The following is a 24,097-nucleotide window of genomic DNA, read 5'->3' on the forward strand; positions in this document are numbered from 1 at the left end:
CCAATCCGCGAATCTATGAATGAAGCTTGAGTTACTAATGAAGAGGTCCATGACCTTTTGAAACAAAGCTACCTACCTTGAAGTTTTTCATTGAAAAGTGGTGTAATTTAAAAAAAAAAATCAGCTTGCATAGATAATTTTTAAAATTACATGGTTTACTTTCGGAAAAGAAAAAAAGTAGCCGTTGCATCAGAACTTTGAATGATCTAAAATATCATGATGTCCGATTTTCTTTTTCTCTTCTAGTTTCTGAGATCTAAATGAGACGGACGGACTGACAGACGGACGGACAGACAAGCCACACAAAACTAATAGCGTCTTTTCCCCTTCAAGGGGCCGCTAAAAATCCCTAGAATCAATATTTTAGTTCATTGATCTGCATCATTTAATCTAATCCACTCAACAGCTTTCAGATTTCATTTCGTGTGACAGATTTTACTTTTAGCATAAAAAAGTGATTGAATCTACTCCCTCCCTCCCTCTCTCTCTCCCCGCATCTCTCTCTCACTTCCTTTCTTTTCTCCTCCACTCATTCTTTCTCTTTCTGCCCTTCTTTCTCTCTGTTTCTCTTTCTGTCTCCTCACCACCTCTAATACCTCCTCACCTTCATTGTCTATTAATCGTGTGTACAAGTGACACAATGACTAGGCTGTCGTGAAATGATAAAGTAACACGAATATATATTTTTTAACAAGACAATGATAAAATAATTTTATAAAAACACATGGATTCAACCCGTGACTCCGCCAGCTGCTAAAACTTAAGCATTTTATGATTCGGCCAGCTAGGAAGGCATACTTGTGCGATTATGTATTGGTATGTTCATTATACGAACATCTAGATCTAACACTAGATATAAAGTTTAGTACTCTTAAGATCTAGTCTAGATCTACTTCTAGATCTAGAATCTAGATGTAATAGAGTAATATTAAATTAACGTCAAAATATAAGGAACGCTTATAAACTTAGAAAAATTGAAAATTTACTCAGTTATTGCATAATTACGGTAATACGACTGACCAAGCCATGTTGGCTGTAGACCTAGATATAATCTCCAGCCAAATTTACATTTATTTATTTTTTACTTTGAAAAATTAAACGGTCAAACTTGAGGTTTTCCCATGTGGCCTAGTAATTCTTTTCTCGGCGATATTCATCAACTGTTAAATTTCTAGGAAAATATTTAGGTAAGCGCCTGCCCGACCACCCACCCAAGTTCCTCCATGAAAAAAAGACTTAAATAGAAGTACTGCTGTGTTTTTAGCAATGCCTTCCAGACACTTAAAGAAACTAGCCGCTATTGTGTTTGTGCTGTCTGTCCCATTTCAATCTCAGGAACTAAAAAGATCGTCTTCCTGATCCTCAAACTAGTCAAACAGCTCCTTGCAATCTCACATTTTCAATGAAGACAACATTGTATGATATCTAGTAAAACAAAGAAAACTATTTACAAAACCATCATATGATAAGTAGGCTCCACTGGCGGATTCAAGGAGGGCGGTAGGGGATGATCTCCACCCACCCCCCCGAACAAGATAGAGTGGATTAATTTTTATAAAAAAAAAACACACAATATATATAAAAATATTGTTTTACTAAAATACCCCCGCCTTCCCATGGTCCAAAATGGTACCGACAACCGTCTTTCATTTGATAGTTACAAATGTTTGAATTTGAGTTTAAAAGAACCTTTTTTTCCTTAGGAAAATAAATCGGTTGTTGCAATGTAAATTATTTAGGGCCTATAAATTAATTTTTGAATATTTATAAAATAAAAGCATTATTCAAATGGTTTTTAATGACAGTCCTACATACCTAGCAGTCACCATTTACTCGAGATTAACTTGGAAAAAACAAATAAAAAAAACACAGTAAAGGCATCCAGAGACTATCCCTAATGATGAACTGGCACAGACTGGGAACCAATCATAACATTCTGAAACATTCTATACCAGTTACGTAAGACCTGTTCTAGAATATGATGCCACAGCATGGGGCTCAGCAGCCCAAACCAAGCTAAGGAAAATAGACAAGGTACAAATATTGGTCCAAGGATAATGAAAACAACACCTATAAAAGCAATGGAGGAAACCGCTGCCGGGTCTCTCTGGATGAAAGAAGGGAAATTAAAATCCTTTCCCAATACACTAAAATGGAAACCTTAGAGAGGCACCCACTCTAAACTAAAATCCATAAAGCTAGCATTTAAACCGTCTCATACAGGAATCTCTAAACCTAAAAAAGGAGCACCAACTTGAAAAAATAACTCTGGAATCTCCACCATGGGACCAAAGCTCTCTTCCTACTGTAAGAGACCGTATTGAAACTATAACCAAAAAAATTAGACTACATTAAGGTGACCAGATATTTGAGGAGAGAAAACGGGACATAAATCAATCAAGGGACAAAAAAACAACAAGCTCAGATTTTTTTTTGAGCAATATTTCTTTCAACAACTTAGATGTTAGTACAATACATCAGAATATACACACACATACAATGTAGGCTTACACACACAAAATGTAAGCTTACACACACATAATGCAGGATTACATACATAATAATTGAACTAATTGCAGGCTTTCTGAAACATTTTCCAAGATAGATCATCTTTCTTTGGGGTCCATCTGAAAGCCTTAACCTGTCAAATAGGCCGCGTCTCTCTCTCTGAAATACTCAGCAAAATTTTTTATGCTGTCGCTGCACAATCCCTTTTTTCTAACAAACCCGCGTTATCAAAAATAGTTAGTCGCATGCCTACATCTTTGGGGTGGAACTTTTTCAAAACTTCATGCTTCTTTTCGTGGATTTCTGAACCGATTAATCAACGACAGAATAGATACTACATATAAGAATATACATATACATACATACAAGAATTGCTCGCTTAAGAGTAGGCCTATAGGATACAACAAAAGTCTGATTTTTATACTTTCAGCTTTCAGCTCCAGGGAATCTAGGGTTTTCTTTCCCATAAAATAATTGTGATGAAGATAAAGTAGAAAAAGAAATTCTACCCTAAGTGCACTAATCCTTATTGTCTTTTTACAATACCTCTATACTCAGAACTTCATGGAACAGGGAGGGTGGGGGGTGGAACCTGGAAATGGATCTCAAAAAAGGCTAAAAAGATTTTCCTAGAAATTAAACAATTGATTATAGCATTGAGAAAAGAATTACTAGCTCGTTGGCCACACAAGGAAAACTCTAGTTTAAAACATGGCGTGGTCAGCCGTAGTGTACCAATAACTGAGTTGTTTATTAAATGTAGTTGTTTAAAGTTTATTGATGGATTATCTAAGCTTTGCTTATATTTGACCTAAATTTAGTAGGAGATACATCTAGATTCTAGTTCAAGAAATAACTCTAGATCTAGATCTAAACTAGATCCTAACAGTTTTAGATTAGAAGTCTAGATCTAGATTTATTTCACAATGTCTATGTAATGAAAGTACCAATAAATAACTATATTACATAATTGGGCTAACGAAGCCAAAGAACAAGTTTGATATCCAGAATGTGCAATAAAAAAACTTTTTTTTTAAATATATTTTTTTATTCATTTTAATTTTTATACTTGAGGTATTGTCTTTTGAAAAAATGTATTTTTTGATTATTTTGTTTTCATTGCAGATGCCAGTTGCGTGCATTTTACTGGACTAATATTGTTTGTATTTAATAACAGTTCGGTTTGGCAAAGGAAAGGTGAACTCGTGTTTGACTTAAGTCAAGAGTATGTTTCCTGGTGTTTCTTTCCCTTTAGATCACATCTATCTATTTACTTATCTATATAATCTATCTATCTATCTATCTATCTATCTATCTATCTATCTATCTATCTATCTATCTATCTATCTATCTATCTATCTATCTATCTATCTATCTATCTATCTATCTATATAATCTATCTATCTATCTATCTATCTATCTATCTATCTATCTATCTATCTATTTATCTATCTATATAATCTATCTATCTATCTATCTATCTATCTATCTATCTATCTATCTATCTATCTATCTATCTATCTATCTATCTATCTATCTATCTATCTATTTATCTATCTATCTATCTATCTATTTATCTATCTATCTATCTATCTATCTATCTATCTATCTATCTATCTATCTATCTATCTATCTATATAATCTATCTATCTATCTATCTATCTATCTATCTATCTATCTATCTATCTATCTATCTATTTATCTATCTTAATATGTATTGTCTTATCTTATCTTATAAATTAAAAACATTTCTTCATGAAAGATGGTCAAGTCCTACGCTATGTTAAGCCCAGTCGTGCTAATCAATGGATGACTTTAATTCTACTAAGTCATTGACTGTCTTGACTGATTTCAGTAATGCATTTTCCTGTTCACATATTTCTTGAAAAGATAAGAGTTTGAGTTGGTCCTAATATAAGGCACTAGAGAAATGTCTATATCCTTGTGTCTCAGTATTTCTTTTAAAATATCTCTATTCAACTCATAACGTCGTGGAACCTTTTGCGTGGGTAATAGGCGGAAAGTCAGAACTTCATGGAAGGCGGATCCTGGACACGGATCTCGAAAATGACTCTAACGATTTTCCTAGAAATAAACATTACAAATTAACATAACAATTAGGATAACAATAAAACATATTGGTGTGTATTGTCACGAGTCGAGTCTGTGACCTATTTCGACCAGTTTCTAGAAGCGAGGTCAAACCAGTGCAAGTGTCCAGCGTAAACAAGTTAATTTTAGGTATCCAATCAAAGAAAGAGGTTAAGGGAAAAAAATAGCACACGTCAGCTTCTAGAAGGTCAAAGTTACTAAAATAATTAGGGGAGAAGTTTCCATGATTCTGGAATGTACGATTAAGAAAGGTATAAATTAAGGGAAAGTCAGTTAGACGGGGTCCTTGCATAGTAGTAGTTCTTGTAGTGCGATGGTCCTGGCTTAGTTATCGCTTAAGTCCTGTCTTAGTAAAGGTTTAGTTAAGTTTTGTGATATTAGCGGGTCCATTTAATTAAAGTTTTATTAGTTGAAGTAATATTATCTGAAGTTATATTACTGGAAGTTGAAGTTGAAGTTATACTAAGTGAAGTTTCATGTATCTTTAAGTTTTATTTATGAAGTATCAAGTCAAGTTGTTATTGAATTGAGAAGTTAATTTTATGTGAAAGTTGAAGAAGTATTATTAAAGAAGTTTGAAAGAAAATACAAAGATGTTTCTTCACTTCATTGAGTTATCAAGTTTAATAATATAATCCCCGGCAAGTGTGTTTTATTGATATGCCCTATCGCTCTATAAGGTGTATAAATGAGATAGTGTTTTTTAAAAAGTATTTTGCCATGGTTTTAGGGTTAGCGCATATTTTTCTGATTGTAAATTCTGTTTAGTCTTAGGGTTAGGATTATTAATGCTACTTTACTTTTCAATCTACTGCCTTGCAGCGTTTTCAAGTTTAGCCATATCACCAACGTTCTTGCAATGAGTGATGTATGAGTATTCATGTGTGATAAATCTATATCAGAAAGTATCCCTAAAGTGTAAACTCTGCATTGTAATGTGATGACCATCTGTCGTGCATGCTAATCAATTGAGGATTAAAATTTCATAGGGCAGAAGATGACAATTCTATGCACTATTATTCGTTCTGAAATCCGTTTCTACTAGCCCGATATATGAGATTGTATTTATTGCATTGATATATTTATATACCTTTGTTTTCTATTTTTGTTTTTGAGGAATTGAAATTCGTCTTGTCTTTCTTTTGATGTATTGATCTGCTTTCACACATAAATATATTTGTATGTGTGCATGACAGTAGACAGCAGCTTTAATGTACATTGATGTATTTTCATTATGAAAGTGATATATGAAGCATCTTTATGAAGCATACAATACTAACAATTAATATTTACAGAATGCAGTTTATTATAATTTAACTTATAGATTTTTTTTTTTTACTATTTCTGTTAACCTGCAAAGTACGACATCCGACATTCTATGGGATACCTGAAGATTGAGGCAGTGAACAGGATACCTGAAGATTGAGGCAGTGAACAGGATACCTGAAGATTGAGGCATTGAACAGGATACCTGAAGATTGAGGCATTGAACAGAATACCTGAAGATTGAGGCATTGAACAGAATACCTGAAGATTGAGGCAGTGAACAGGATACCTGAAGATTGAGGCAGTGAACAGGATACCTGAAGATTGAGGCATTGAACAGAATACCTGAAGATTGAGGCATTGAACAGAATACCTGAAGATTGAGGCAGTGAACAGGATACCTGAAGATTGAGGCAGTGAACAGGATACCTGAAGATTGAGGCATTGAACAGGATACCTGAAGATTGAGGCATTGAACAGAATACCTGAAGATTGAGGCATTGAACAGAATACCTGAAGATTGAGGCAGTGAACAGGATACCTGAAGATTGAGGCAGTGAACAGGATACCTGAAGATTGAGGCATTGAACAGAATACCTGAAGATTGAGGCATTGAACAGAATACCTGAAGATTGAGGCAGTGAACAGGATACCTGAAGATTGAGGCAGTGAACAGGATACCTGAAGATTGAGGCATTGAACAGGATACCTGAAGATTGAGGCATTGAACAGAATACCTGAAGATTGAGGCATTGAACAGAATACCTGAAGATTGAGGCATTGAACAGGATACCTGAAGATTGAGGCAGTGAACAGGATACCTGAAGATTGAGGCATTGAACAGAATACCTGAAGATTGAGGCATTGAACAGAATACCTGAAGATTGAGGCATTGAACAGAATACCTGAAGATTGAGGCAGTGAACAGGATACCTGAAGATTGAGGCAGTGAACAGGATACCTGAAGATTGAGGCATTGAACAGAATACCTGAAGATTGAGGCATTGAACAGAATACCTGAAGATTGAGGCAGTGAACAGGATACCTGAAGATTGAGGCATTGAACAGAATACCTGAAGATTGAGGCAGTGAACAGGATACCTGAAGATTGAGGCAGTGAACAGGATACCTGAAGATTGAGGCAGTGAACAGGATACCTGAAGATTGAGGCAGTGTACAGGATACCTGAAGATTGAGGCAGTGAACAGGATACCTGAAGATTGAGGCAGTGAACAGGATACCTGAAGATTGAGGCAGTGTACAGGATACCTGAAGATTGAGGCAGTGAACAGGATACCTGAAGATTGAGGCAGTGAACAGGATACCTGAAGATTGAGGCAGTGAACAGGATACCTGAAGATTGAGGCAGTGAACAGGATACCTGAAGATTGAGGCAGTGTACAGGATACCTGAAGATTGAGGCAGTGAACAGGATACCTGAAGATTGAGGCAGTGAACAGGATACCTGAAGATTGAGGCAGTGAACAGGATACCTGAAGATTGAGGCAGTGAACAGGATACCTGAAGATTGAGGCAGTGAACAAGATACCTGAAGATTGAGGCAGTGTACAGGATACCTGAAGATTGAGGCAGTGAACAGGATACCTGAAGATTGAGGCAGTGAACAGGATACCTGAAGATTGAGGCAGTGAACAGGATACCTGAAGATTGAGGCAGTGAACAGGATACCTGAAGATTGAGGCAGTGTACAGGATACCTGAAGATTGAGGCAGTGAACAGGATACCTGAAGATTGAGGCAGTGAACAGGATACCTGAAGATTGAGGCAGTGAACAGGATACCTGAAGATTGAGGCAGTGAACAGGATACCTGAAGATTGAGGCAGTGTACAGGATACCTGAAGATTGAGGCAGTGAACAGGATACCTGAAGATTGAGGCAGTGAACAGGATACCTGAAGATTGAGGCAGTGAACAGGATACCTGAAGATTGAGGCAGTGTACAGGATACCTGAAGATTGAGGCAGTGTACAGGATACCTGAAGATTGAGGCAGTGAACAGGATACCTGAAGATTGAGGCAGTGAACAGGATACCTGAAGATTGAGGCAGTGAACAGGATACCTGAAGATTGAGGCAGTGTACAGGATACCTGAAGATTGAGGCAGTGTACAGGATACCTGAAGATTGAGGCAGTGTACAGGATACCTGAAGATTGAGGCAGTGAACAGAATACCTGAAGATTGAGGCAGTGTACAGGATACCTGAAGATTGAGGCAGTGAACAGAATACCTGAAGATTGAGGCAGTGAACAGAATACCTGAAGATTGAGGCAGTGAACAGAATACCTGAAGATTGAGGCAGTGAACAGGATACCTGAAGATTGAGGCAGTGAACAGGATACCTGAAGATTGAGGCAGTGAACAGGATACCTGAAGATTGAGGCAGTGAACAGGATACCTGAAGATTGAGGCAGTGAACAGGATACCTGAAGATTGAGGCAGTGTATAGAATGCATGAAGATTGAGGCAGTGTATAGAATTCCTGAAAGTTGAGGCAGTGTATAGAATGCCTGAAGATTGATTCGGTGTATAGAATGCCTGAAGATTGAGGCAGTGTATAAAATGCCTATTCTATAGAATGACAATAACTGCTTCAGTGTGATATGTTGATTTATAGAATTTTTTTTTTAAATGTAAGTTTTTCAGAATTAAATTTCCATTTGCCAGTAATTTAAATAATTTAGTTTAAAGAGTGGAGTTTCATTACAACTGCCTAAGTGGTTTGTGTATAACAAATTCAGGTAACCCGTTCCATGTTCTGACTGGAATAGGAAAGAAGTAGGTCTTGTATGACTTTGTCCTAGCCTATGGAATAAGGAAATTGTCTTGATTTTGTGTCTTTCTGAGTGTTTTATTAGGTTGTGTTTTTGTATTTGAAGATTATGGTTTAGTGTTTTATATGTTATATCATAAACAGCTTAAAATATTTGTTTATGCATATTTTTAGCAGGCTTATTATCTGATCTCTTGAAACATAATGTAGGATTATAATATAGGGAACATAATAAACAAAAATAATTTTCTATTTAGTCTTTATCAGAGTATGTTCACTAATGACACCATCAAATGATAAACTGTAGTTAGTCACTTTCTATGCACATGTAACTGGTGGTACTTAATAGGTTAATAATCTAGAGTCATTGTTCTAAATTAATTTGTTATCCTCATCACCTAAAAAAAAAACTTTCTCCAGAGCAATATGTAACCATCATACTAAGAAACAATGTTACATTCACATGCGCATTATAGAATGCTGATTGGACGTTTAAATATTTACCTATCTCTCACTAGCGGATCAAAACGTTTGAGCGTGGAAGGGGGAGGGGCAATTTTTTCCCAAACACTAACCCTAACCAATAGCGAACCCTAATCCTAAGTATAAGTACACACACTCACTATATAAATATATTTAGAGCAGTGTTTCTCAACATTCGGCGGTATAAATTTACGCTGGTAAAACATCCACACAATCCTGATGTAGTCCCAGCTGCGACGGCAGGACACATATGCTGAATGGAAGACCGCCGCATCCCTAAGCGTCTCCTGTATGGCCAATTAAAGGAAGGAAAGCGCTCACAAGACGGACAAAGAAAACGCTTTTGGGACACCCTCAAAGCTTCTCTAAAAGCGTTCAGAATTAACCCAGCCACCTGGGAGACAGAAGCACATGACAGAGCATCATGGCGTCGCGCTGTGAATACTGGCGCACAAATTGCTGAGGACAAGAGAACAGCGCTGGCAGAAGAAAAGGGTCAGAGAAAAAAAGCAAGGCTAATGACATTAGCTCCAGCTGGAATAACCTGCCCAGTGTTCAGCTGAACATTCCGGGCTCACATAGGTCTCACTAGCCACATGAGGAGGCACAAAACCCCAGTGCAAAGCCCTCAGCCCCGTGGATGACAAAAGTGGTCATCATCGAACTAGGATGGACGAACTGAATATATAACTTATAGTAGTGACAGTTTTTTTTTTTTTTTTTTACATAAATTATGTAATTTCTCAGCTAAATTCACCCGCTCCTTCTCCTCAAGAAATTTAACCGTCGCGGTAAATTTCTTACATGTCGAGATTCGGATATTTTAAAAATCACTATTGTGGGGAGGCCATTTCTTATAGATACCCAGGAGCAGTAGCCCCCTCTGACCACCTTTTAATCCGACCCTGGTTCTTTGGTTTCCCTCAGTTGCATATCGACTATAGATCATCTCACAGAAATCCAATGACATGAATTCTTGGCATTAGCTGTGGTTGGAATGATGTAGCCCACACAGTAATACCGCCCCCTCTATACTGATGTATCCAAAGGAACAGCAAGTGGCGACACAGTTTGTGGTCATCGGCGTCGCAAGCTATACCAGGGTGCACGCTCTGCGTGCTACAAACTGCTTATTTGTCGCCGGCACCTGATTTCTGCTCAGGGTTGACTCCCGAAGACTTTCCCAATTTTGGGCATAACTGCAAGGCAGCAGGTGTTTGAATCCAGAGTTTTCCTTCTCCTTGGTGGGTAGCCAGCGAAGGCTAATGAGCCCATCCTGCCATAAAGAAATAGAAATATGTAGAGATGTCTTAACGTAGCGTTTCCAAACTGGGGATGCGATTTTCTGACAAAAAGGAGGGAGGGGTGATGCCGGTCAATTTCATTTTCAACGGACAAAAAATGTACATCCATTGTAGTTCTAAATCCATGTTTGAATATTCACTAGGTCAAATAAACTTTTCAAAAACTAAACTATTTTAAGTAAGATATGAGACCTATAAAAATGCTTAGCCTTTTCTCTACAACAGTACCTAGCCAAAACATGTTGAAGATTTCATTTCTAAACGCGATTTTTCTATTTTTTATAAAGTTTATATGAACTTGATCTGTCTATCTGGTAAAAGTTTGTATACGTTTTTTCGCCCAAACCCAATCTCGGATTAAGCTAAAATTTTGCACAGTTATTTCTTTTACATGACAACACAAGAGTCAATAAAAAAATTATTCATTACTTAATTAACTATTGGTAATAAATTATTTTGTTTGATATCTCAAACATTGAGAAAATTGGACTTGACTAAAGGGTGATATAAGCTGAATTATTCCCCTTGATAGGTCGAATTATGAGTAAACACAAAACATGAAATCGAAACAACATATAACTATACAATCTTCCATGATCATAAAATCTTCGCTAGCAAAGTGGTTACCGTGTTGGCTTGAGAAGGCTTTAGCCACATCTCCGATTTCAGGTCGTTCCCTTTTTTTAAATAATACATTTAAAAAGTGATTACCCAGATACCCTTCCTACCCCTTTCCAACTGGTCCAGACAAGAGATTTGATCATAGCGTATTGAGAAAGCTATAGGCCTAAGCACAAATTTATTATTCTTAGTCTAGATCTTTTACAAATTTAATTACATGACTGACCCAAACTAATTAATACACTTAATATTAGCTTTTTTTCTAAGTATTTTTTTTTTTTTGTATTTTGCTTGTTCTCGAGTTAAAGCAGTAGAATTTTTAAAACTGACATGCCTTGTTATGTTGTTGAGCTTTGCGTTAAAAAAAAAAAGTCTGTGACAAGATGACTTACTAAGTTACTTAGCACGAAGATGATCTTACGTCGACAACGCCCTATACGTGCGAGTTGGGTAAATTTTTCAAGGTTCAGGATCGCACGAAACGGAGGGCCGGATATGGCCCTCTTGTAGTTAAGACATCTGAGTTGAATTCCGATCGGGAAAAGAGCAGGTAGCACTAATCCCCCCCCCTCCCGTAGTGCTCTGTCTCGTCGCGATCTGGGTGAAGCATATGCTGCCAGACTGCTTTCTTAGATTCCTCCCAAGATTATAACCACTTCTCATGAATCACGAGTGCTCGGATTTCAGTCGTAGCCTGTAAAAACGTGTTTGGTACTTCGACATTCGTAACAGCCTCGTGAGGACGTCCACCGCCTCACTGCCCCTCACGCCGCAATGTGAAGGCCTCCGCTGTTTAGGCATCAGTGTGTCTTATCTCTTTCCCTAACAACAGTGTCCTCTCATGTGGAGCTCTCCTTTTCTGGAAACCCTAATGTTCATGCCCCTTGCTGATAAGAAAAATCTGTTATATGTGATTGCACTATATGAAAACAACCAAACAAGCTTTTAACCAACAGTCCAAGCAAAGAAGTATTAACGGGAGGACAACATAGTAGAAAGGATATATATATATATATAAAGAAGGTTACAGAGACAGTTTGTGTGGCAACACAAACTCAAAATCGGCCTCCGATGTGGTCCACCCAGGCAGGTATAAGGGCAGGCTTCAATATTTTCAGAAGGGGCATCAGAATGAAATTCTATGAAAGACAAATGACAGAGAAAAATGCAGAAAAGGGGTTGACAGATCTTATGTGGTGCCCCAACGGTCCAGCAGACCAAAGGATAGGTGAAAGTGAGTGTGGGGTTAGATGTGAACCTGGCCTAACTGATGTCTTATAATGAATATCTAATTGATTTGTAATGGGTCAATGTCTTAATTCAAATCCTCAAGAAAAAAACATTTCCGAAATTCCGAAACTATAGCTACTGAGTGGCATTTTTCCATTTGCATACTGTGGTTTACGCGATAAGATGTAAAACTACTTATTAATTGTTGTTTTACATTCTATCCAACTTATATGCATACTAAGTAGATTTTTCCTCTTCAAAAAAATAGTTAAATTTTTTGTGTGTAAATGTAGTAGTTAGTATGACAGAATTTATTTAAATTAGCAATACAAATGTAAAAAAATATTTTTTGGGACAAAAAATATAAAACCGTTTGTATAAATGTGTAAAAAATATGGTGAACAATCATCTCCCATACTAAAGAGCCTCCCGTGTTTGTTACTATTAATAGTGAATAGTTGTAAAAGTGGTGTATTTTTCTGAAAAATCTGCTTGCATATATATTTTTGAAGATTAAATGGTTCACTTTTGGAAAAGAAAAAAAAAAGTAGCCGTTGCATCAGAACTTTGAATGATTTAAAATATTATGGTGTCCGATTTTCATTTTCTTTTCTAGTTTCTAAGATCTAAACGGGACGGGGAGACGGACGGACGGACAGACAGGTGGACAGACAGGCCACACAAAACTAATATCTGGGGCCGCTAAAAATAGAGAACCACATAAACAAAAACCGACATTGTTAAAAGGCCGACATCGAGCCTACATTCTGAAAGCATTATTCTGACTCCTTTACCCTCCCTTTATCAACGCCCCTGCTCTCACGTTTCAATCAAGTTCTATTGATTTTCACGTAGATCTCTACATCTTGTCAACAAGCTTTGTGCCGAGCAGGCCGGTCTAAAAGTGTGTTGCCCCAGTTACAACAGAAGGTGATGAACTGTACCGGGTCAAGCCCTATCACGCGATATCTCCGCGGGCTTTATATATCAACTCCACGCATGAACGACTTGTATGCAATAGCTGGTTGGTGAGTAATACTGCAGAATACACTCAGTTGCCTTTTCAAAGCTAAGAAAAAAAAATATTCGTTTTATTTCGGCCTAGTATTTTGTCGATATTTTTTGTCCCTCAGAAACAGCTCTTCTAGCAAGTATACCTTCTAGCTGTGTTTACTCATGATTCAATGTATATATGAAATAATGTTTATATATTGGAAGTCAACCCTTAAAGAACAACGTGTGACAGTAAAAAAAAAAAAGCTACTTTTAAAAGAATACAAAAGATGTTGGGGCGCACATATTCTCTCCCCCCCCCCCCCCCCAACGTTTCTAAAATATCAAACAAATCTGAGCGCTTTTATTACCGCACCTGGTCAGCAGTTCGACTGGCTCTAAAAATATCAGAGTAACTAAATGTAAGTGATAATTTAAATTGTTGGTGACGTTAAGCATTTTTTAATGATCATTATTTTAAACATGGTTATTATCAGAGCTCGAGAATACTATATGAAGTCTTGAGATCATCTCCAATATTTTCTTTTAGTTTTTCAGCTCCCCTAGTCGTGCACAGATATTAAGTAAGCATCTTTGTCTACAAACTTCAAGCTACGACATTAATCCGAGAGTGGGCACATGACAAGTGGTTGATATCCTGGGATGGCTCCAACAAACCCCACAGAGTCTGGCAGCAGTTGCGTCACCCGGACCGCGACGATCCAAGGTGGAGGCTCAGATGGCCGGAACAAACGATAATTGCGCAGTGTAGGACGGGGCACTGCCCTGTTGGTGCTTATTTTGCCCGGTTCCGATCCAATTTTGATGCCCGATGCCGACACTGTGGAGAGTTGGTGGAAACAGTGGCACACATCTTGCAAGAGTGTCCGCAGCTCCGAGAACTGCGGGGGAATGTGTCTACAGTCATTTGACCTGTATGGGAGCTTAAAGGCACTACGCCTTACAACAGAGTTTTTCGTCAAGGCTCTACGGGAGAACTGATCCTTCCATTCTTGCCACCAATTGGAGTTCATCTCAGGTGTACAAACTTCATTTACATTAATAGCCGGCATGAATTAGCTCTCAAACTGACCCTTATCAAATGGAAGGAGATCTTTGACAAATTCATTTTTACAAAGCTTATATCAACTCACACTGTCTGTCTGTCTGATAAAAAGTTTGAACATGTTTTTTCTCCCATTTCCCGTTCTCAGATCAAGTTAAAACTGGCACAATTATTCATTGAACCTGACAAGAGATGAATCAATAAAAAAAATTAACAAGTTAGTTAATTAATTGTTGGTGATTAATTATTTTGTTTGATATCAAAATAAGGGGAATAAATGGTATGGTACTTAATGAGAGATATATGGATTTAATCCCCTTATTACATTTTGTGCACGCTTTTTTCTCCCACTTCCCATTCTCGAATCAAGTTGAAATTTTGCATAATTATTCATAGTCGATGACATTACACGAATCGATCCAAAAAAATTAACCAATTATTGAATCATTTAGAACCAATTAATTAATTTTGTTTTATATAGCGGAAAGGGAGCTAAACCCTGTAAGTTTCAGAATAACGACAGTAATTAGCTGTTCTTTCCTTTAGATAAGCTTTGTGTTTTTCTAAAAAGTATTCTTTTTTTTCTATTGCTTGTTCTACTTAGTGGTAGTACTTTACATCTTGCTTAAAGTCCCGATTACATTACTAACTGCCCCAGAAAAGGGATTAACGCTATTGGTTTTATGTCGTCTGTCTGTCCGCTTGTGATGTCTAGATATCAAAAACTAGAAAAGTTATTGAAAATCGTTTTTCATTATATTTTGCAGCAGCTTGCAACTATTCTGTTTTTAGAATTAAATAGGAAAGCCTTTTTTTCCCACACAACAATACATATTAAAAAAAAATACTATTAATAGTAAAAAAAACAACAACAGGGGAGGATATATGAAAAAAAAGGGAGGTATTGGTTTTGTACATTTAAATACAATTTATGCGATTTTAATCTAAAACAGCTTTTCCTTCAATATTTGCTATTTCAAAAATATTGTAATAACTGAAGTGAGGCAACTCAACGAGACATAGACGTTTATTTACACGACATCACAGGAACACAAACAACTACTACCTTAGGCACAGTTTCTCCATATTGGCTCTCTACTTTGACGGAAATCGTTCTCCTCTCTCCATAATGTTGACATCCTACTCAGTCTAGTTTATCACAGTGCGCACCTTCTAGCTTAGATGGCGGTGCGGGCCGGTGCGCATGGCGGAGTCATAACATTGCCCCCGTCTTAGTACTTTTCGTCCCGAAAAGAAACATTGCAGCTGAGGTTTGACAGTTCAGGTGGAGGTCTATCAGTGGCAGCCACAGGCGGCAGGGAGCGTGTTCCCCACGAAGCCATCCGCATTGTTTTCCTCCAGTGCCGCTTTCTCTTTCTCCAGTTGACCAGGCTGTTGTTGCGACGATGACGTGGCCGTTTGACACACAAAGAGATAGTGTCGAGCACTGTTTTCTTCAGCACAGCCGTTGATCGGACACGCTGTCTCAGCAGACCTTCCCGACAGACGCCTCTCAAGGGAGCTGCAGGTTCACATGCAGTCACGTTGCAAACAAATTTCAATGCACCGCAGTCATCCTCAGCTAACAGTCTCACGTCGAGAAGATAGGTCTCTTCAGGTTCAAGAAGAAAATGTCTTCCTCTTAACAGCTCAGATTAAGAGTGGTTTGATTGACATTCATCTATGCCAATGTCGATGATGATGGTAGAAGTACACATGCCTTGTTGGTGGTTTTCTTGGCATCTAATTTCTATGTGTGATGCGCCGCACGTACAGTTCATGCTAAACTTCTGGATGCAGTTGTCAAGCTTCGATTTTCCCTCGTGAGCACCGGCAGATAGGCAGAGGTCTTTAAGGTCCATATCAACAGGCTTGAACGCAGACCCAACGTTGTCTTGATCTGTCCAGCTCATTAAGGTACTGGTAACAGGTACAACAGCAACAAACGCTTCAGGCACATAACAGACTTCAGTTAAGGTACTGTTTACAGGTACAACTTGAACAAACGCTTCAGGCACGTAACAGACTTCGTTCTCCTCTCTTCCTAATGTTGACATCCTTCTCAGTCTAGTTTATCACAGTGCGCACCTTCTAGCTTAGATGGCGGTGCGGGCCGGTGCGCATGGCGAAGTCATAATAGTATTTTTAAAAAGTAATAGTAGGAAATCATTATATATTTTTTATAATATTTCTACATGTGGTTTTGTTATTTGCCAAAAAGGAAGTTGCAAATAATACAAGTAAAATAATCTTTAAAAAACGTTTATTTCTAATTGGCAAAGGCTAAATACCTCTTTGGGAATACAAAATGTGGGCACCATTGGACTATGTTACATAATCAAATATAAGATATTTTTTAAAAGTATTTATACATGTAGTTTTGTTATTTGCCAAAAAGGAAGTTACAAATAATACAAGTAAAATAATCTTTAAAAAACTTTTATTTCTAATTACCTCTATGGGAATAAAAAATGTGGGCACCATTGGACTATGTTACATAATCAGATATAAGATACTTCTTATAAAAATATTATTTTTTTACATTTTAATTTCCTGAATGTTTCAGCTGCACTGTTGTATACAGAGATGGGATCGAATGGAAAATGAAGCATTCTATAATGAAATACAAGCATTTTGAAGCTAGCGTAGAGTTGAATTGCTTACATAGCAATGTTATGTAGAATAATGCCCAAATAGTCTCAACATTAGAATTTTGTTAATAACTTGACTATATATAGGCAAGTAAAAGCTACACGTATAGATTTAGAATGATCTCAAAAATAGATGAAATTGGTGTCAGAAGTGCGACAGGCCGAAATAGTATGCGATTTTATTGGTAGGGTCCTGATCTTTGTTAATCTCTTCATTGTATACACCTTGGTAACTCTCGGATCTTTAAGATCTTGCTTAGCATCTTCATGAAGTATTATTCTCTTTCAGAATCCTCGAATGACGCTTCTCAGCCACAACGTAGCACGCGGATAATAGTTTGTTAGTTGGGATAAACATGCCATAGGAAAACAAAACAAAGTCCCCGTTAGGAAGCCAAAAGGAACCGAATTCATTGCACTGGCCTGGATAGAAGAAAGCCCAACATTCTGTCACTAAGTCACTAATGCACTCGCCATTATTCGTCGGTTCGTTTTCCCAATAGCGAAAACTAAAAAGGCGGATGTGGTATTGAGAATGAAAACAAGAGGGTCTTTCTTGGTGCTCGACCTTCGGCCTCACCTCTTTAAAGAGTGACTTACTGTAAAGACCTAAGGGGAAAAGATAACGACTTTTTATTTTTACTGGTTGAGGGATGATATTTAAGTGATCTCAGAGCACGAACTGAAAGCCATGAACTTTTGACCTTTTTGTTGTATGCTTTTGTAATGAAAGAAAAGTTTAATGAAAGTTGATTTGCTCAAAATGGGAGACAATTTTATTTACTAAACAAGAACGACATGAAAAAATACTTAAAACAACAACAAAGCTTATATTAAGTGTAATTGTATCAATTAGTTTTGGATCAGTGACTGATAATGGCGAGTAAAGACATAATAAATCTGTGCGATTAGAACTATTTTAAACAATTGTTTCTGTTTAGATTTAGCTTTCTCAGTGCGCTATGCTCCTGTCACAAGTCTGGACCACTTGAGAAAGAGGGGGCATCTTGTTGAATAGTTACATGGTTGTTTTATTTTTTAATACATTAAAAAATGTTCACTCAGGGCTCAAAAGTCATCAAGGGGATTAAATCAACCTATACTACCACATCTGTCAAGTAAATTTTTTTCCCTTGTTCAATATACCAAACAAATAATTAATCACCAATAATTCATTAAGTAATTTTTTACTTTTGAATCTTGTGTTACAAGTAAAAGAAATAATTGTGCAAAATTTCAGCTTAATCCTAGATTGGGTGTGGGAAAAATGACATGTACAAAATTTTTACCACACAGACAGAGTGAGCTGATATAAGCTTTGTAAAAAAAGAAATACACATAAAATTAATGGAGTTTTCAAATTCGAAAATTCTAAAGTATACTAATTATCTTATTATTTTTTTTACAGAACATTCTTATTATCTTATTATGATTATTATTGTTATATTATAAAGAATAAATATTAAAAATCGAAATTAAATTTACACAAATGACGGCGTGTTTCAAGGATTTACATTTCAACTATCATATCCTGCCCGCGTGCCACGTTTCGAAAACATCTAGTTACAAACATATTAGGGTGACGAAAGTAAGTAAAGTACCATAGTACTCTTATAAATATAAATCAACCAAAAGTAAACATATAGAAATTTTGTGTATATCTGATATTTGTTCTGCGACAATTACAAGAAAAATGCAAAAGCAGAACTTAAACCTATAAGCTGCCTTTGTGGACCTCACCAAGGCTTTCGACACGGTCAGTCGCGAGAGTTTGGCGGAACAGATCGCTCCGCCTACTTACAAAAATCAGTGTCTACCAGGCGGTGGTTTTCTCACCCCTTCTGTATGGCACCGAGACATGGACACTATACAGGAAACAACTAAGACTTCTTGAGCGCTTCCACCAAAGATGCTTGGGCTCCATCAAGGACATACGGTGGCAAGACCGCATTACAAACAGCGATGTCCTTGCGAACGCCGGTATGGACAGTATAGAGGAACTTCTTTTGGTCCGACAGTTACGCTGGGTAGGGCACGTATCCCGTATGGGAGACGAACGTATGCCAAAAGCAGATTTTTTTTGGTGAGTTAAAAGGTGGTTGACGTAACAGAGACGCCCCACGGAAACGCTTCAAAGACCAGCTTAGGCGTCAACTTTCCTTGGCTGACATGCGGCCTTAGAACAAGACAGCTGGAGGTCACTCAAGAAGGCCGCGGGATACACTTTTGAGAACAAAAGAAAGTCTGCTGCCGAGGACAAACGCAGACGGCGCAAAGAAAATCTAAATCGACCACCTACGGACAATGGTTATGTTTGCCCTGGATGTGGCAAAATATGTAGGTCTCAGCTGGGGCTGTGCAGCCACGGGAAATACTGCATTCCTCACTAATCTTCGGACTCGAAGACTAGCTTTATTATCATTACTAAGCATAAGTTTACCATTAATTATAATAGTATAAAAATTGATTTAGATCTAGATTTACTTTTTTAATTAAATAATATTTTTTGTAAGCCCCAAGTGTAGTATTTTTAGATCTATGTTATTAAAAATAAACAAAAACTTGCTTTTTCTTTTCAAATCGCAGAAAGTAGAGCTTTATACCCATATTGAGCTGTGAATAAGTTGTGTGGTTTGCAATTTCGCGGCTGTGTGTATGTGTTAAAATTAATTTCTATTAAGTATTGTTAAAGAGCTAATTGTCGCGCCTATTTTTTAAATTTTTTTTAGCTGCGTTATATTAATGTTTTCTAACTTAACCTCTCTCATCCCTCTTTTTGGTTAAATTTCATTGGAACCATTAAAAGACGGGGGAGGGAAGGAGCAAAAAAAAATTAGAGTGCTATCAAAGGCCCATGCCGACAAGCAAACCGAGTAGGCCAAACACAACCTCGAAGACATCAAAGCAGTCCATGCCGCTTGTGCATAGCAGAAAGTACGGTCTAACGTTTTGCAAATGATAATACGTACAGTGAATAGTGTTTTTTTTTTTATATTCTTGTTGAATTTCAAACAAAATTAATTGTAATAAGAATAAAAAAAAAAAAAAAAGAAAACGTGTTCGGGCCTTTGTGTCTTGCTGCTGTCACTTTTTTTTTTAAGTTGTCTGCATTGAGTTTTTTTTTTCTTTGGTCGCGACCAGACCGGCCCATTTGGTACCGGCCCACCGGGCATTTGCCCGTTTGCCCATATAGCCAGTCCGCCCCTGGTAAGAGAAAATAAGAATTCCAGATTAATCAAATATCGTTAATTAAATTTGTGGGATGGTCTGTTATGAAAATTAGATGTACCATAGCCTTATGGAGAGATTTTTTAACCATACTTTGGTGTTAGGAAGTTGTTTACCTTAAAATATTAACGATAATTAGATTTCCTAACGTTTTAGCTAGAAAGTTAAATGTAGTGTATGAGCGAATTGCGATTTTACATAAATAGAGTTAAAATATTTTTCATAAAAAATCCGGAACAATCAATTTTCGTAAATGAGAAAATTATTTGTTTTATTTATAAGAAGAGGGATTTCAAACATTTATTAGCGTTATTAGATTTTTCATTTAAAATTCGGATTATTTTGGCAACGATTTGTAAGAAAATTAAGGTAATGTAGATCGATTTCTTTTTCGAAACAAAATCCGGAACATTCTTTACCGATTAAACAACTTTTATTATGTTTCGGCAAGAAAATTAACTGTAAAATAAGTCTAAAAATGATTTTTAATAATCGTTTCTAGTAAATTACTTTCTTATTTTAAAATCCTGAACATTCTATTGTCGCTATTTTTGAAAAAAATAAAACTATTTGACATAAATTTATTTTAAGTTAAAAATTCGGAACAATTGATATTGATAAATAAACTATAGTGACGAATATAAGTGTAATATTAGTCAATTATCCGATTTCAAACAATTATTTGACATAATTTATTTTTTATAAAACAATATCTGGAACAACTTTATAGTTAATGAAATATAAATCAGTATAGATATTTTTATTTAGCATTTATATGCTATTTACATTAAAAAACCGGAACAATATATTAAAGGTCATGTGTTTCTTGCAACGTTTAAGCATGGAAATAAATCTAATATAAGTTAGAAAAGCAAACAAATAATCATTGGCATTGATTTGTTTTTTACAAAACATCCGGAACAATCTATTACAGATACTTAAAACTATTGCAATATTTCTGAATGAAAAATTAAAGGTTAAATCAGATTTACAATAGCCTTTGGTGTTATTTGTTAATCTAATCGTGACGGACAGACCGACCAACAGACAAAACGCACAAAAATAAGCTTCTTTCATTCGGATTGGGGCACTAAAGAAAAAATAAATAAAATCTGATTTTTTAAAAAAGTTTAAGGAATTGGTTTAGCATTATATCATGTTGCGACGTAATGCTACTGCACGACAGTCGCTGCATAAAAAGTTCATTTTAAAAAATGTGCGTGATATTTACATACGAAGTGCATTATTAGCCTTTAAAAACAAACAGAAATGTTTTCTTTTAATTTTAGATGCTAGTTGACCAGAAAAAACACCTTTAACTATTATTGTTGTAAACATTTCCTGTACATTTTATAAATATATTTGACTTAGTGATACTGAAAATACACATAAATTGTCCGTCTTTGTTAGCAAATTATAACATTGCCTCCCTTACATTCACGTAATTGTTTTAGAATTGGTGTATTTTTATGAAAAAATCGCTTGCATAATTAATTTTATAAATTAAAAGGTTTGCTTTTAGAAAACCAAAAGTAGCCGTTGCACCTAAACTTTTCAAGCCGCATTTAATGATGAAATAATATTTTTCATATCTCTTCTAGTTTTCGAGATTTGAGTGGGACAGACGGACAGACGGACATTTTGCACAGACCTAATAGCGGCTTTTTTTCCCTTACGGGGGTCGCTAAAAATCGATCGACATAATGGTAAACTGAAGCACAAAGAAGTTAAATAAACTTTCACTTTTGATTCCGACTTTTTAAATAACTGAATGACAGCCAGCTTGCACGTCACGTGGGTTGTATTGCAATGCAGGCGAGTTAGAGAGTGCTGTGTTTTTCTTGGGTTTTATTTGTATTCATTTTCTATCTTCTTGGAAATAGATAAGGATTAGTGTTTTTTCATGTGAGTATTTTTCTTTGGTTCAAATCTGTGTCGAAAATATTTAACCTTCTTAACTGACAATCTGTCTGACTATCTGATTGTCTGTCTGACAGTCTATGATTGAATCTACATCGATGATTATCAAACAGGTAGGTGTCAAAATAATTATAGAGGTAATTAATTAATAAGTTTATTCTTTTTTCTCGGGTCTGTCATTTTCTAATTAATCCAACAAGTACATTTAGCTAGGGTCTGTTAGTCATTTGCACAAAACCTGGCTGCTAAGTCTATCTATCTATTGTGGTTTTTTGAGACAGTCTACTGTGGTGGCTTTTTGAGACAGTGTACTGTGGTGGCTTTTTGAGACAGTGTACTGTGATGGCTTTTTGAGACAGTGTATTGCGACGCCCTTTTTAGACACTGCATTGTGGCACACTTTTATGGATGTACATTTTGGCGCCTTTGTGATGCATTGAATTATGGCGCCAATTAGAGAAAATGCGTTGCAGCGCCCTTCTGGAGACAGTGCGTTATGGCGCAGAAGACAGAGACATTTGAAAACTATCTGTGAAATAATTTGACCACAAGATGTTTTCAAGCTATTAACATGCTGTAACTGACATTCTTATACATGACCTGCTAGATAGATAGAGTTTATGAATATCAATAGAAGTTTACAATGTTCTTGAAGCTGCCAACATAAATTTTACATCGCAGTAAAGGTTCATTGCTCTTCATCTTTATTATTCATTATTATTAGAAATCACTCCCCCTTTTCCCCTCCCTTTCTTCTAAAGAAGTGTCACTTTTTTTTTAATAACTGCAACAGCTGCCGCCTTTATGAAATATACAAGATGACGGGGGGATGACAAAACAAAACAAAACAAAAACAAAACAAATCGTATCGAAGTGTTGCCAATTTAAACTGCAACTTGCGTACAATAGCACGCATGGTATAATTTTATGATCGAACAATAACTTGTGTGGTATAACTTTATGATGGGACAATAGCTTGAGTGGCATGCTTTTCCACTAGGACTTCGCCATGCAACATCCAGCAAGTCAAAGTGCCTATACTACTTTGAAATCGACCTTGCCAGTTTTAGGAACCTACGAGTAATAAAGTTTAGGATTTATGTCACTCTAACGTTCGTTACAACTTGTTTCGGGATGATTTGGTCATGCGGTTTGCGCTCTGTACTAACGTCTCGGTAGTCCCGGGTGTGAACCTCTAACCCCCTAAAGTCCTGCTGGAAGTTTGAGCTTGGCAGGTATGACATAGTCGCTGAAGTTATTCAATTCGTTTCATTGAAACCAGTCTCTTATTAGTTCAGGATCTTCATGTTTGACTATAAAAAACATTGTGATTTATCAGCGGTACACTAACAGAAAATTCGCTATTATATTTGGGCTGTTTTCTGTTTGACGGGTCAGCGAAAAAAATGAAGGTCACAATAGATCTCGCTTGTCTTTTATTTCTGAATAATGAATAATGCAAATCTCAAAGGTCGAAATGTAGGCATTCTATAGAAGGGCGTTTTCAGGTAAGGAAATGACTACTATTTCCTATTTTTCCTAGGCATAGTATAGAATCTACTTCAGTGTTAATAATCGGTCGTTGAATTGTAGCTCCTGACGGCTAAATTTATTCAGGAATATTACATATTACATAAATGCAATATCTTAGTAAATTATAGGCTGTAAAAACAACAATCTAAAAGTAGATCATATATATTTCTCAGACGCTGCAACAATTTACTTTAATGTATCATTTACGTGGAAAGCCAATTTTTTCCAATAGTACTTTGTGAAAAAAAAAAGCCTTTCATTGGAGAATTTATTTGTAACTTGGCTTTATCTGGATGGGACAGAATTTAAATAACAAAAGCCATTTTAATAACTTTAAAAAAATAAAGAAGGAATTTGTTTCTTCAAGCTTAACTCACCCAGTTAATTATA

The 24,097-nt window shown here is 36.4% G+C and overlaps 1 protein-coding gene across 1 annotated transcript in view; it reads left to right on the forward strand.

Moving 5' to 3' along the window:
• Positions 1-23,078: 23,078 nt before the first annotated feature.
• LOC106075520 (carbohydrate sulfotransferase 15-like) overlaps positions 23,079-24,097 on the forward strand; it is a 33,718-nt gene continuing 32,699 nt past the window's right edge. The window contains exon 1 of the mRNA XM_056036396.1: positions 23,079-23,682. The gene's annotated coding sequence lies outside the window, so the exon portion shown is untranslated. The remainder of the gene's footprint in view (positions 23,683-24,097) is intronic.

The sequence above is a fragment of the Biomphalaria glabrata genome, chromosome 7 (genome assembly GCF_947242115.1).
Source record: "Biomphalaria glabrata chromosome 7, xgBioGlab47.1, whole genome shotgun sequence".
Lineage (NCBI taxonomy): Eukaryota > Metazoa > Mollusca > Gastropoda > Planorbidae > Biomphalaria > Biomphalaria glabrata.